Source organism: Gopherus evgoodei, chromosome 5 (genome assembly GCF_007399415.2).
Source record: "Gopherus evgoodei ecotype Sinaloan lineage chromosome 5, rGopEvg1_v1.p, whole genome shotgun sequence".
Taxonomy (NCBI): Eukaryota; Metazoa; Chordata; order Testudines; family Testudinidae; genus Gopherus; species Gopherus evgoodei.
This window is the reverse complement of record NC_044326.1, coordinates 121,302,764-121,315,571: the sequence shown is the minus strand read 5'-3', so window position 1 is coordinate 121,315,571 and position 12,808 is coordinate 121,302,764.

Below are 12,808 nucleotides of genomic sequence, written 5' to 3'. Positions count from 1 at the left end.
AGGCAGCACAGTAGGAGGCAACAAAGCAGAAGTGGCAACAGTGGCTGAGGTGAGAGACAGGTACCAAAGCTGTATTCACCCCTGCCTCCAGAGGCTGGAGGTGAACCCACCTGAATGCACCCCAGGACTCTGGAGTTTAGCTAACCTCTGGCAACAGACCATGAGGGGGCTGCAGTGGATGGAAAAAAGGGACATTTGTCCACTGGACTTTCACACCAGCACACAGGAAACTGAGGTGAAGGACAACTGCCCAGGTAATGTGAGGTGGACACTTTAATTATTGTTTGCATCATCTAAGTCCCCGTTGCTGTGTTTTTCCTCACTTATGCTGTGTTCCCTACTGCCATTGTGTTATACGCACTCATGGCATGCAAGAGGGGAAATAGTGCCTATTAAGGGTGCCCAGGGGAGCTATTCTGTTTTCATAGGTTCCCAGGAGGGGGCGTGAGCCAGTTTTGTGTTGTAAATCTAAGAAGAACCCCTAGATATTGAAGCTGGTCCTCATTGCTCTGGGAATTCGTGACACAAGGGGTGCTAATTTAAGACACAGGGTGGACTGAGCACTTTAAGGGGGAAGCTGGTCCAACCCAGCTGTGCCTCATTAACAGCCTTATGGGGGCTGATAGTGTGTGGCTGTCTCTATAAAGAGCCAGTGGGGAAATGGAAGCATTTCCAGGAAGTAGTCACAGATCTTGTAGGCTGAAGAGGTTTGTTGTAGGAAGACAATGAACTGTACCTAGTTCCAGAAAGGAGGGGTAGGGAGCAGACTTCTGACTAAAGTGGGAGGGTAAAAGAAGATCTGAACTAAACCGAGCTCCAAAAAGGAAGGCTGGGGGCTTATGACCAAGGGGAGAGGAGAGCACAAAGAAAGAAAGCATTGAACTGTTCTGGGAAGGAGGGCTGGGATCACCCAAATCAAACTGGGAGAAAGACTGTGAATTTGAGTTGAGAGCTGGAGGGATGAACTCCTGATTCAAGGAGAAACATGAAAGTGAGTCTAGCTGTGTAAAGAAGGCTCCTTGATTTAAGGAGAGCGATACCAAATAGGGATTTGGCCTGGAGGGCCGATGTGTGCAAGGACAAAAGAAATTGAATGGCAAATAGGAAGTGCTTTAACTGCTGTAGGACTGTGATGTGGAGTTTCAGAGTCCAAAGGGAAACTGAGTCAGGGAACTGAATCACAACCTCTAGCTTTGATGTGGTGCTCAGCTGGCAGTTGCTCTGTTACAGCCCTCTAATTCTATTGATTTCAGTTGGGTATAAATTGGTGTTATAGATGACCTACTGCATATATGTATCTTCCTACGTATGTGTTAAAACCAAAGAGCCTGAATCCAAATCCCTGATCTGGATCAGGCTCTGATTTCTATTCACAGCTCAAACTTCCCTCTGCAGTGGACTCAGCCTGCATATTTCATCTCTTGTCCTACTTTTTCATTTGCCTTTTTTCTTTCTGCTTCATTTTTTCACAGTGCAATGAGATTTGAATTTCTGTCAGACTTCTGCACCTGTGTTACTTAAGTGTGCTCAAAACAATGTACTTCCCATTTACTGCAAACCAAGCTTGTTCTGGGCTGTCAGATATTTAGATGCTGTACAATTGAGAAGCACTAGTTTGAAAGCTACCTGAACTCTAGTTTGGTCTCTTGCTTCTCCGGCTAGCAGGGACTGGAAATAGTGTACAGGTCACACCTTTTAATCTCTGAAGAAGAGTTTCAGATAAATGTTCCAAATGTGCAGGAGTTCAGTAAGAACCCAAATACATAAATGCTTATCCAAACTAACAGCCTGTTGTGTCTCCAAAATCACATGTGAAAACTTGAGTGAACAAAGCTTTCTCAGAAGATTTTTCTGTGTCTGGTAATTGGAAAAATGAGTAGGTGTTCTCGCAGTACTTCAGTTTAAAGTTTGGGCAGAGGCTATGTCTGGTTTTCTGCAGTACACATTCTAAAGAGAACTCAAGAGCAAAATGCAACCTTTATCTCTACTAACCCAAATATCAAGTCGTTTTCCACTGAGTGAAATAGTCTCTCCTCTGCAGATGGCAGGTGGCAAATTGTATTTGTTCATGCTCTCTACAGGTTCCTCAAAGAAAACAAGTTGGTCTATTCTGCAAAACCTGCTCAACAGCCTTCTTGTTTTCTTGCTTCAGACTTTCAGTGAGAATAAATTGCTCACAGGTAGGGGGGAAAGCCTTAGCAGAGATCAGCCTACTCTGTGTCCCTCTGAAAAGAGATGGAAGAGGAAAGGAGGGAGAGATGTTGCTGCAGCATGCTCTCACTTCATCTTCCAAGAGGACAGCTACAGTATATTTGGTTCTTTCCTCCCCCTGCCCTCACTTCCCAAGAATCAAACTGGCATTAGTCACTCCACGGTGCTGTCACAGCTTCTTGAACATAGGTATTGTGGAATGCTATGCCCTATCAATCCCCAGCTTCCAGACTGCCCTTTGAACTGATCAGCAGTCAAGTGTAAGGTGGAGTACACTGAAGGCTGCTCTGAATTATAATGGAGACAGACATTGTCCCTAGCCCCAGAATAAGGGGATTGTAAAGTTGACTTGAAATCATGTTTGCCCCACATCTGTGGTCCTACAGTGAGTGAAGCCCAGCCATGCAGGGGATCTGCCCCAGAATATATTTGTTGATACACCATATAGCTTAAAATACAAAGATTCAAGGTCTACATAAACTTCAATAAAGCAGTAATGCCCGGCCTCTGATCCTGCAAGTTGCTGTGCCTGGACGTAGCCCTATGCTCATGTGGAGCTTCTGAAGTCAGTGGAGCCTTGTGCTGGTACAAGCTGCACAGAGCAGCTTGCAGGATTAGAACCTTTGTAATTAGCATGTTTAATAATATCAAATGGGTGTTGCAATAACTGGGCCTCTAAAACAACTCTCTCAAGTGTGAGCCTGACTGTAAAGAGTGAATGAAAGTTTATAAAACATCACAATAATCTGTCCTAATAAATATTGATGGGAAAAGGTGACTGAACTGATCCAAACAAAAAGACCTGCTGATATAACTCAAGGATTCTACTAAGATCAGGCTTGGTAAAGAAGAACAGCATGAAACTGGAAATCAATTAACCAAAATTCAGGTGCTGGAAATTAGGTCTAATTGGTAGACAAAATAATAAGAGGGTGGGATTTTCCACTGATCATTTCCTTTTAGAATCTTTAAAAAAGGAGAGAGGGAGAGACTTTGGAAGAAAGCTGGCTAAGGTGACACTGTCTGACTGACAGAAGGGGAAGGCATGAGCTGCAGCATCATTGCTGCCATGCTCCATTATCTCCTGGGACGCTGGGCACTCTTCATCATAATCCTGAAAGAGTAAAAGCAGTGCTGTAAGAAGCCTGATGCTGGTAAAAATTTGCCAGGTCTCAGAGTGGTTGGTAAGATTGTGTGTGCCGTGCCTTTGGTTTTCCAGCAGCAAGGCTGAAAGTGAGAGTCAGAGACAGAAGCTGCATTTTCTGTCTTTGCTGTTCTTTTCTCTCCCCCATACTTTTTGTAGGCGTTCATCTTGTTTTGCCTTAAAGGAAGGAGGCTCAGACTTTAACAACAGCTCCAGCTCATCTCAACTAACTTCTTTTCTTTTCCCCCAAAGGACAGTTACTACCATCTTTAATGCTATCTAAGACACTGTCAAACAAGAGGCGTTTTTTCATCTAAAGACTCTCTCCAGCTAAAAAGAAAGGGAACAAGTGATATTGTTAAAATGAAAGTCTTACTTAATACTTTACTTTTCATATGCTTTAATTGTTTTCCTGCTTTTTCTCTGTCATGAATAAGAGATTAAAAGGATTTTTAATGGGGTTTGCCATGGTACTAAGCACCCTGAACCTTGTTTAACATTGTTTAATATTGGATAGTTTCAGGGTCATGTTAGCAGCTGTGGCTTTTGGGCCTATATATTCCATCTAAATTAATACAACATAGATCAAATACTCCAGTTCTTTTCTTGAAAATAACCTTCCATTCACCATATATAACACTTGGAAAGTTTATAAAATTCTAGCAAAACTAATTCTGGGATTGTGTTACTTTTGAAATCTTTACTATAGATTTAGGATGGGATTTTCAAGACTGCTCCATGCTGATTTAGCTCATTGGGAGCAGCAATCCCACCCTTAATAAAAGCAGCAGTATAACAGTTCTGGGTAGCAGCTGAAGTCTGTTGGGCTGATAGTGAGTGACAAAGGATGATATGGCTATGGGGTAGCTGGCAGGATTGTTTCATTGTTCATTTTCTAGACTTTTTAACCAGAGGTGCTGGAACTACGAGTGTAGGGGCTGCTGCAGCACCTTCTGGCTTACAGTTCGGTTCAATGGCTCTCAGCACCCTCACTATAAAAAATTATTCCAGCACCCCTGTTTTTAATCTTATGTTAAAGACAGAGTAATATTTCATTAGGGTATGAGCTGTATTCCAGTGAAATACACTGTCAACCTTCACTCATGCTTCGTGAAAGTTTTTTGTTTGGGAACATATCTGCATAATATTGACATAATGAACGACAAACAACCTTTCTTGCTAACTCCCAACTCTAGCAGAATTCCAAGTAAAATTCTTTTATGCTCCTTTCTCAAGATACCATCAGGTCTGTCTACTAATATGTCACTCCCCCTCAGGGACAGCTTCTCTTGTCATCTCATTACCAGTTGTCCTCTTATCTTCATTTTGCTTGCTGTTGTCCTCCAGAGTATCCCAGATCCATTTCAACATATCTCATCCTCTCTAATTGTTTTTCTTTAGGCTTTACATTGTTTGTTTAGCTGAGACTCTTTGTTCAAAATATTTTGGTCAGTCTCTAGACAAACATCAGAGGTCAAATTGATGCCTGGCCTAAGCATTACAATAGAGTTTTACCCTAGTATAGCAGTTGTTAATTTGAATCCTTATCAGCTCCTTTCTGCACTTATCATAGACTATTTGATGTAGTTTCATAACATGTTTAATAGGTGGTGGTGCTGGGGAACCAAGCTAGTGCAGAAAAGGTAAAGGTCAGTCAAATAAAGTCACACATTTGGTTAGAAAAAGGTCAGCCATTTAAAAAGGTTAAATAAGGTAGACTGAGGGGTAATTTGCCCTCAAAATCCTTAATGTATATATCTACAGATGAAAACTCTAGGGTGATGGGGTTGTGCTGTTGGACACATTCTTGCTGGAGTCAATCTTCATAACCCTGTTTTATTTATCTTGCCTTTTAAAGAGAGCTAACCTTCTTGTGAGTGAAATTTTTTGTGAGAATATAACCATGAAAGTATTTCATCATAATGGCCTCTTAGGGCAAAGCGTGGCACATATCTCTAACAGGAACTAGTAAAAAATTGTGGAACAAAGAGAGGAGCCAGCTTGTGCCTCTCCTATTCTGGAGCTGCTGTGGGCTAGGCTGCTCCTTGGTGCACGCTGTAAAAGAATGAGGGTTGTACTACCATGCTACCCGTCTGCAGTGACTCCTGGGGCATAGACTCATAGACTTAAAGGTCAGAAAGGACCATCATGATGATCTAGTCTGACCTCCTGCCCAGGGGTGGACACAGAACCTCACCCACCCATCCAGACCCATAACCTCTAGCTAAGCTACTCAAGTCTTCAAATCATGTTAAAGGCTTCAAGTTACAGATAATCCATCATTTATACTTGTTTAAACCTGCAAGTGACCCATGACCCAGGGTCTTTGCCAACTTAACCCAGGGGAAAATTCCTTCTCAGCCCCAAATATGGCCATCAGTTAGACACTGAGCATGTGGGCAAGACCCAGCAGCCAGACACCCAGGAAAAAATTATCTGTAGTAACTCAGAACCCTCCCTATCTAGTGACCTGTCACCAGCCATTGGAGATATTTGCTACATGTCTCAGATCAGCTACATGCCATTGTAGGCTGTATCATCATACCATTACCTGCATAATCTTATCAAGCTAATTCTTCAAGCCAGTTAGGTTTTTTGCCCCCACTGCTCCCCTTGGAAGACTCTTCCAGAACTTCATGCCTCTGATGGTTAGAAACCTCCATCCAATTTCAAATCTAAAGTTACTGATTGCCAGTTTATATCAATTTGATCTTGTATCCACATTGGTATTTAACTTAAATAACTCCTCTCCCTCCCTGATGTTTATTCCTCCGATGTATTTATAGAGAGCTAAAACATGTGATTTAAATGTTTCTATGTACCTTTTTCCACAAAATCTAAGGCCTTGATTCTGCAATGAGCTCTCTACAGATGGACTGCTGAGACCATGTGGAGTTCACCACAAGATTAGGGTTTACATTTGGAGCTCAAAACTGTCTAACAAGTGTCCCTTGCTAATAATAGAACTTTTCTTGTAAATTTCAAATGGGATTTTCTAAACCAAAGTCAGCCTTGTTTTCCACCAGGCTTCACAGAATCTTTCATTCAAAATAATATGAGATTTTAGGTGCCAAATAAGCCAGCAGAGGGAGACAAATAGTCCCATAAATGTAACACACACAGCATCAGAACGGACAACAAAATTAAATAATTATCATTTTGACCATCTCCTTGCCAGCATAGTGTATTTGTTGTTTTTCTTTTCTGATTGAGTTAGTGTCATAAAAATAAGACATTTCTATCCCCAAAATAATTTACAACAGAGACATTTTTTTCAGAAATATGGGGTAAATTTGAGTTATAACATTTGGTTGTTCCTAGGGTAAAATATTTTCCCATTATTTTTAAAGTTTTTTTTCTGTTCACATACACTTATTTTTCACTTGAAATGTCTATTGTCTATTCTTGTAGCATCACCTATGAGTCAGGAATTTCCATCATCTTGTAATAGAAACCTTTGCACAACAAATTACACTGCTGGTCAGTTTTATCAACTGTTAGGTGATATCCCAGTCCTCCAATGTAATTCCAAGACCCTGTGCACAGTATAGACTAGGCAAAAACTGCTGGTGAAATACAATATTTGTTCAACTGTAAATGCTGAATTAGCGCTATGACGGGTTAGATCTCCCCCCTCCTCTTTCTGGGATGCCACCTGCTGTACTGGGAATTCACTGATTCTGGCTGCTCCACTAACCTGGGCTCGCTCTCTCTGTTTTCCTAAATTAGGCTCTCTGACCTCTGGCAGCATACACACACAGGTAGGGATGCACCGGCTGTAGAACCATACAGAGTCTGCAAACGGTTTTCTATGAGAGGACTCAGGTAGGAGATCACCAAGCACTCAAGTGCAGCTCCCCTCTGGAAAGTACACCCCAAAATAAAATTGTCTTGTGCTGTAAAGAAATCTATGCAATGTAAGCTCATAAATTCATCCCCTCCCTCAATGTGGAAGAAGATATGTACAACTTCTTGCCCTCACTTCCCCCTCCAGTTATAAATTACACAAACTGGGTTTAATAATAAACAAAAAAAAATGTATTAACTAACACAGGCGTATTTTAAGTGATTATAAGGGATAGCAAACAGAACAAGGTAGATTACTAAGCAAATAAAACAAAACATGCATACTAAGCTTAAGATCTTAGAGACCAGTTTCAAGAAGTAATTTTTCACCCTAAATGTTGTTTTAGGCAAGTTGCAGAGTTTATGTAGTTTAGAGTTCCAGTTATTTCTCTTTGCAGACTAGACTCCTGTCTTAGTCTGGACCCAGCCCTTGCCTTTCCCACAGCTCAGTTCCTTTGTCTCTTCGGCCACTTTCAGCAGTCTTTCTTCTTGGGCAGGAAGGCAATGAAGAAGAGTCCTGTTTGCCTGACATAAAGCAATGTCTACAGTACCGCAGTAAGTTGACCTACGCTATGCAACTAAGGTACATCAACTCCAGCTACGTTATTTACGTAGCTGGAGTTGACGTACCTTAGGTCGATTTATCATGGGGTCTACACCTCGGGGGGTCGACTGGAGAAACTGTCCTGTCAACCTACCTTACTTTTCTCATCGGGGTAGAGTACAGAGGTTGACTGGAGAGTGCTCTCCAGTCGATTTGGTGGTTCTTCATTAGAACCCACTAAATCAACCACCGGTGGATCGATCTCGGAGCGTTGATCCCAGCTGCGATGTAGACATAGCCTAAGATTTACATAAGGCGGGAAGCCTTTGTTTCCAGTCTTGACCTCCCATTCCTTTTAGTGGAAAATTACTAGAAGTTCAAGATGGTGTTTAGTACCAGGTGACAGGACTACCTGACCCAGTAGTGTCACAGCTACTTCCAGGACACACCTCAGGAAGGAGAGATTAGTATCTTCAAAGTCGTATTGTTTCTTCCTAATGGTCCATCAGGGTTGATGGCCTGTTGTCTGGTGGGTGTCTCCCAAGTACACACACAGTTGTAATTGTCACATAGTCAATATTCCTAACTTTAGATGCAGAAATGATACAGGCATACAAATTGCATAATCACATTGAGTATAACCTTTCTGATACTTTCAAGACCTATCTTGCATAAAATATCTGTTATGCCATATCCATATCATAAGCATACGTCCATAAAGAATATGGAGTGTAATGTCACATGCACGTTACATTTTTATTAATTTTCTGCCAACATTCTTTCTAACAAGGATTTGTGTGCCAAGTATGTATGTGAAAAGAGAAACTATTGTGAATATTCTTACAACTATGTTAAAATTCTATTAATATGATTAGATCCTCCAGAAGTATTCAGTGGCAGTACTGTCAACTGTTTATGCATTTGAGAACCTTCCACTTAAGAGAACAGAAACAATACAATGTGGCCTAGCTGGCTAATCGCACAGTGCAAATTGCAAATACTTGACCTAATATACACAAACTATTTATTGAAAGTAACTGATGGGCTGAAATATCTTCACTTTATTTATTTGCCTAATAATTATAAAAAGAACAAACCAGTAAAAAAAGAAAAGCATGTTTGCAGTTAATTTGTGAACACACAAAAAGGGCAAAATCAGTTGAATGAACTATACACAAGGGATATTTGTGATAGATATATCTGAGAATAGACCTGACTTTGTCTTTTTGCAGTGGTTCACTACAGGCTTATATTTAGTTGACTCGGTTTTCTCCATAGGTGTTTCTCAGTCTCACTGATTTCCATGTAACAGTCTGCAAGTATGTGTTGTTCCCTTTCCCTAAGCATACAATTTTATTCTATTGACTCACACTTTGTAGACTGCAGCCCACTCTTTCAGCCTCTCTGGGTTTCTTTGAAGTTTGGTTCTAGTGATATGTTTACTTTTGTAAATGTAGGGAAGTTGTTAGGAGTCTGTATTCTGCATATTGCATCTTTATATGTTGGGTGGTTCCCTGCCTGAGTTCAGATGTGGGGCAGTGGAAGTGACATCTGGAGGATTGCTGGTTTTCCCTTTTGTGGCAGAAATGCCTACTGTGCCTTCAGAGTGAAGTTGCAGACCAAGGTCGTCCTCTTAGAGCTGTAAGTAATCTTGTAGCTATCTTGAGTCCAGGCTGTTGAGCACTTTGAAGATAAGGATCAAGTACCCCACTACCTTGATATAACGCGACCCGATATAACACGAATTTGGATATAACGTGGTAAAGCAGTGCTCTGGGGGGGCGGGACTGCGCACTCCGGTGGATCAAAGCAAGTTCAATATAACGCGGTTTCACCTATAATGCAGTAAGATTTTTGGCTCCCAAGAACAGCATTATATCGAGGTAGAGGTGTACTTGACTCAGTATTCTATGGGAAGTCAGTGTAGAATATAGAAGATAGGTTTGGAGACATGCTGCAGCATCCTGTACTTGTTGCCATTTTCTAAGGGTTGATAGCTTCAGCCCCAGGTATATTGCTCTTCCGCCTCCATTCTGTGCCTCTCATTCTGAACTCCCCATTTTGTTTACCCTTTCCACTGGGATACAGGCAGGGATGTTAGGGCTGCCATGTGTGTGTCTCATGGGATGTAAGACTTGGCAGCCCGAATGCTAATTTTGGTGTTATCAGGGTGAAGTCGGGGAATTTTGCCTTTTGACTTAATCAGAATCAGAAACATGCCCTAGTACATGTTGGGTGATTTACACTTTAATTTAAATCACTGTTCCTGGTGTGGAGGTGTTGCTAGTTGCAATTAAACCTTTCTTCTTGCTTGATACCAAATTTCTAATGTATTCTATGATGTTTTATTTATTTAAGTAGCGTTTAGCCAATCCCTTTTGGGCCCTGATTCAGCAAGGTACTTAAAGCATGTGCTTAAATACATTGCTGATTGGGGCCTTATAGGCAGTGTGCAGAGGAAAAAAACTTTGTATTGTGATCTGGCCAGACCCCATAAACTAAGTAGAGTCAGGCCTGGTTAAAACTTCTGTGAAAATGACTAAGACAGGAGGTGTTTATGGAAATAGTATCACTGAGTTAAGCAATGGAATTATTTCTTCTGTGATGAGATGTTGTCTTTCCATGGAGATATAAAACTGAAGTCCTGACTACTGATGAAAGCAGAGTCAGGATGAGCCCTACCCTGACATCTGGTGGTGAATTATGGGGAGTGTGGAAAGGAATTTTAGGTATTTGCACTGGCACACCCACCCCACCTAGTATAGCCCACAGCAGCCTGGGATGGTTATTTTGACAGCTCTGGGATCCCCAATTTTTTTATTCCTCCTGCCCCAGTAACAAAGTATTGCCACCCTGATTATGTGAATAAGGAACTACAAAACTGCTTTATGACAGAGCTGTCTCAATATAAATTAAGTGACACTTGCTAGACAAGGGACATGGGTTCCAAAACCCAGTGAATTGAGAGAGGTTGGGGACTGGTGTGTGTACCTGATGGTATGGGCCCCTTTTGAGGGCCTGGAACACCAATTGCACATCCTCCTCTCTCCACTGTTAAAGAGTAGAGCTAATTTTGATTCCATTAGGAGTCCATCTAAAGGCTACTGAGCTGAATTCATGTTGGGCCAATGGTGCACCAGCACCAGAGCTCCCCTACTACAAGCTGAAATCGCTAAGAGCTGGAATCACTAAAAGAGCTGAGCTGAGATCACTGAGTGCTGTGTTAACTAGTGCGGGAGCCTGAAGACCTATCGCTAAGCGGCTGGCAGAGTGGAGCAGTTTGCAGCATGTTGGAGCAGCCCATGGAACAGTGAGCGGGGTGGAGCGGTTTGCGGGGACAGCTGGAGTGGCTCGCGGGCTGGCTGGAGGAGCGGCACAGCTGGTGTAGTGGAGCTGGTCGATGTGAAGACTGCAGCAGAACTCCACGGAGAGGCAGAGCAGTTGGCCTTGGCCCATGTAAGGTGCCCCTTACCACCCTGTGTGGGTCCCCCCATTTCCACCCGGGCTGAGGGGGGTAAAACTATGCAGATAAACTTTTGAACTCTGGGGTGGCACTGACCAGAGACTTCTGGGTTGTTGGACTTTGGGGTGATTGGACTTAAGTCCCTAAGGGGGAAAGGACATTGCCAAGCATACTTGGATGTGGGTTTTTTGCTTATGGTTTGTGTTATAATCCTGTTTCTCCAATGTGATGTTGCATTGTTTCCCTACTTTATTAAAACGATTTTTCTACACTCAGACTCCGTGCTTGCGAGAGGGGAAGTATTGCCTCCTAGAGGTGCCCGGGGGGGGTGATATGTAAGTGTCCCAGGTCACTGGGTGGGGGCTCGAGCCGGTTATGCATTGTGTTATTGAAACAGAACCCCTGGATACAGAACCTAGCCCTTGTTGCTGCCAACTCAGAGGGGCAGAAGGGTTACACTTATGATGATTAAAAAGCTCATTACCCTTTTTTGCAAGAGCAACATTGGTAGCTGTGATGCCAAATACCAATCTGTGATTCTATCAACTTAAAATTCTTCCTGCAGTTTCAACTGAGCACAGTATTCTTCTTCACTGTATGTCCTATACTGCAATGTATATTCACTGTGTGCAGTGAAAGTGGATACATTTCTCTGGTGACTGAAGCCATTTGTGTAGATGGATATCATGCGAAGGAAAAAAGATCTAAACAATACACAATCTGAATTTATTAAAATTCATTTCTAATTAGAATTTGTGGGAATTTGAATATCATAGTGCAAGGATCTTAATCTAGCACCTTTTACCCCACTAATGGACTGATCCTTTGACCATTGTGGTCTTACAGAGCTGAGTTCATAGTTGGAATTAAAGCCAACACAGGCCTTCTCAAACATAAAGACCAGTCCGAAGGAACAAGTTCCCCTGTTTGGCCCTGTTCAGTTGGTGATGCTAGCTGGGGTAAAGAAAGCCAGGCCTAATCATTCAGTACCTCTTGTTGCAAGCAAGTGGGCAGAGAGAGAGTTGGGGATGGGAAGAGTCCTGGCTCCACTCCCTACACATGGGATAGAATATGTTGGTGCATGTAAGAGCTGAAATAATTTGTTTCCTCCACCCTACAGAGAAGCAGTTAGCAGAGAAGGAATTGTGATTCTCTGATGGCCTTTGTCTGCTCCTAGGGCATTGTAAGTATGCATTGTCACATACCCAGAGCAGATTGTAAAGTTACAGTCCAGCCCAAATGAAATTCATGTAATGATGAAATTAGATATTTTTTTTCAGGAAGTAAAATAATTTTATGTAGGTTAGTTCATCCTATCAGAGATCAGAATTAATTTTATGAGACTAAAGTGACGAATCACACAGCTTGAATGTTAAACCACAAATATCAAATAGCTGAAAAAAGTCATAGTGAACAAGTCCTAATGATCCAAGGGATACATTTTTTTATACAGAAAATATGCCTCAAGTAATTAAGAAAAGAAAACAAGTTAGTAAAAGTCACAATCTATTTGTGGCCAATTAGTGAACATAAAAAGATGCTAAATTCACAAAATAAATTGCTACCTATACATTGTTCACCTGACTCTGTTTGTGTTCAA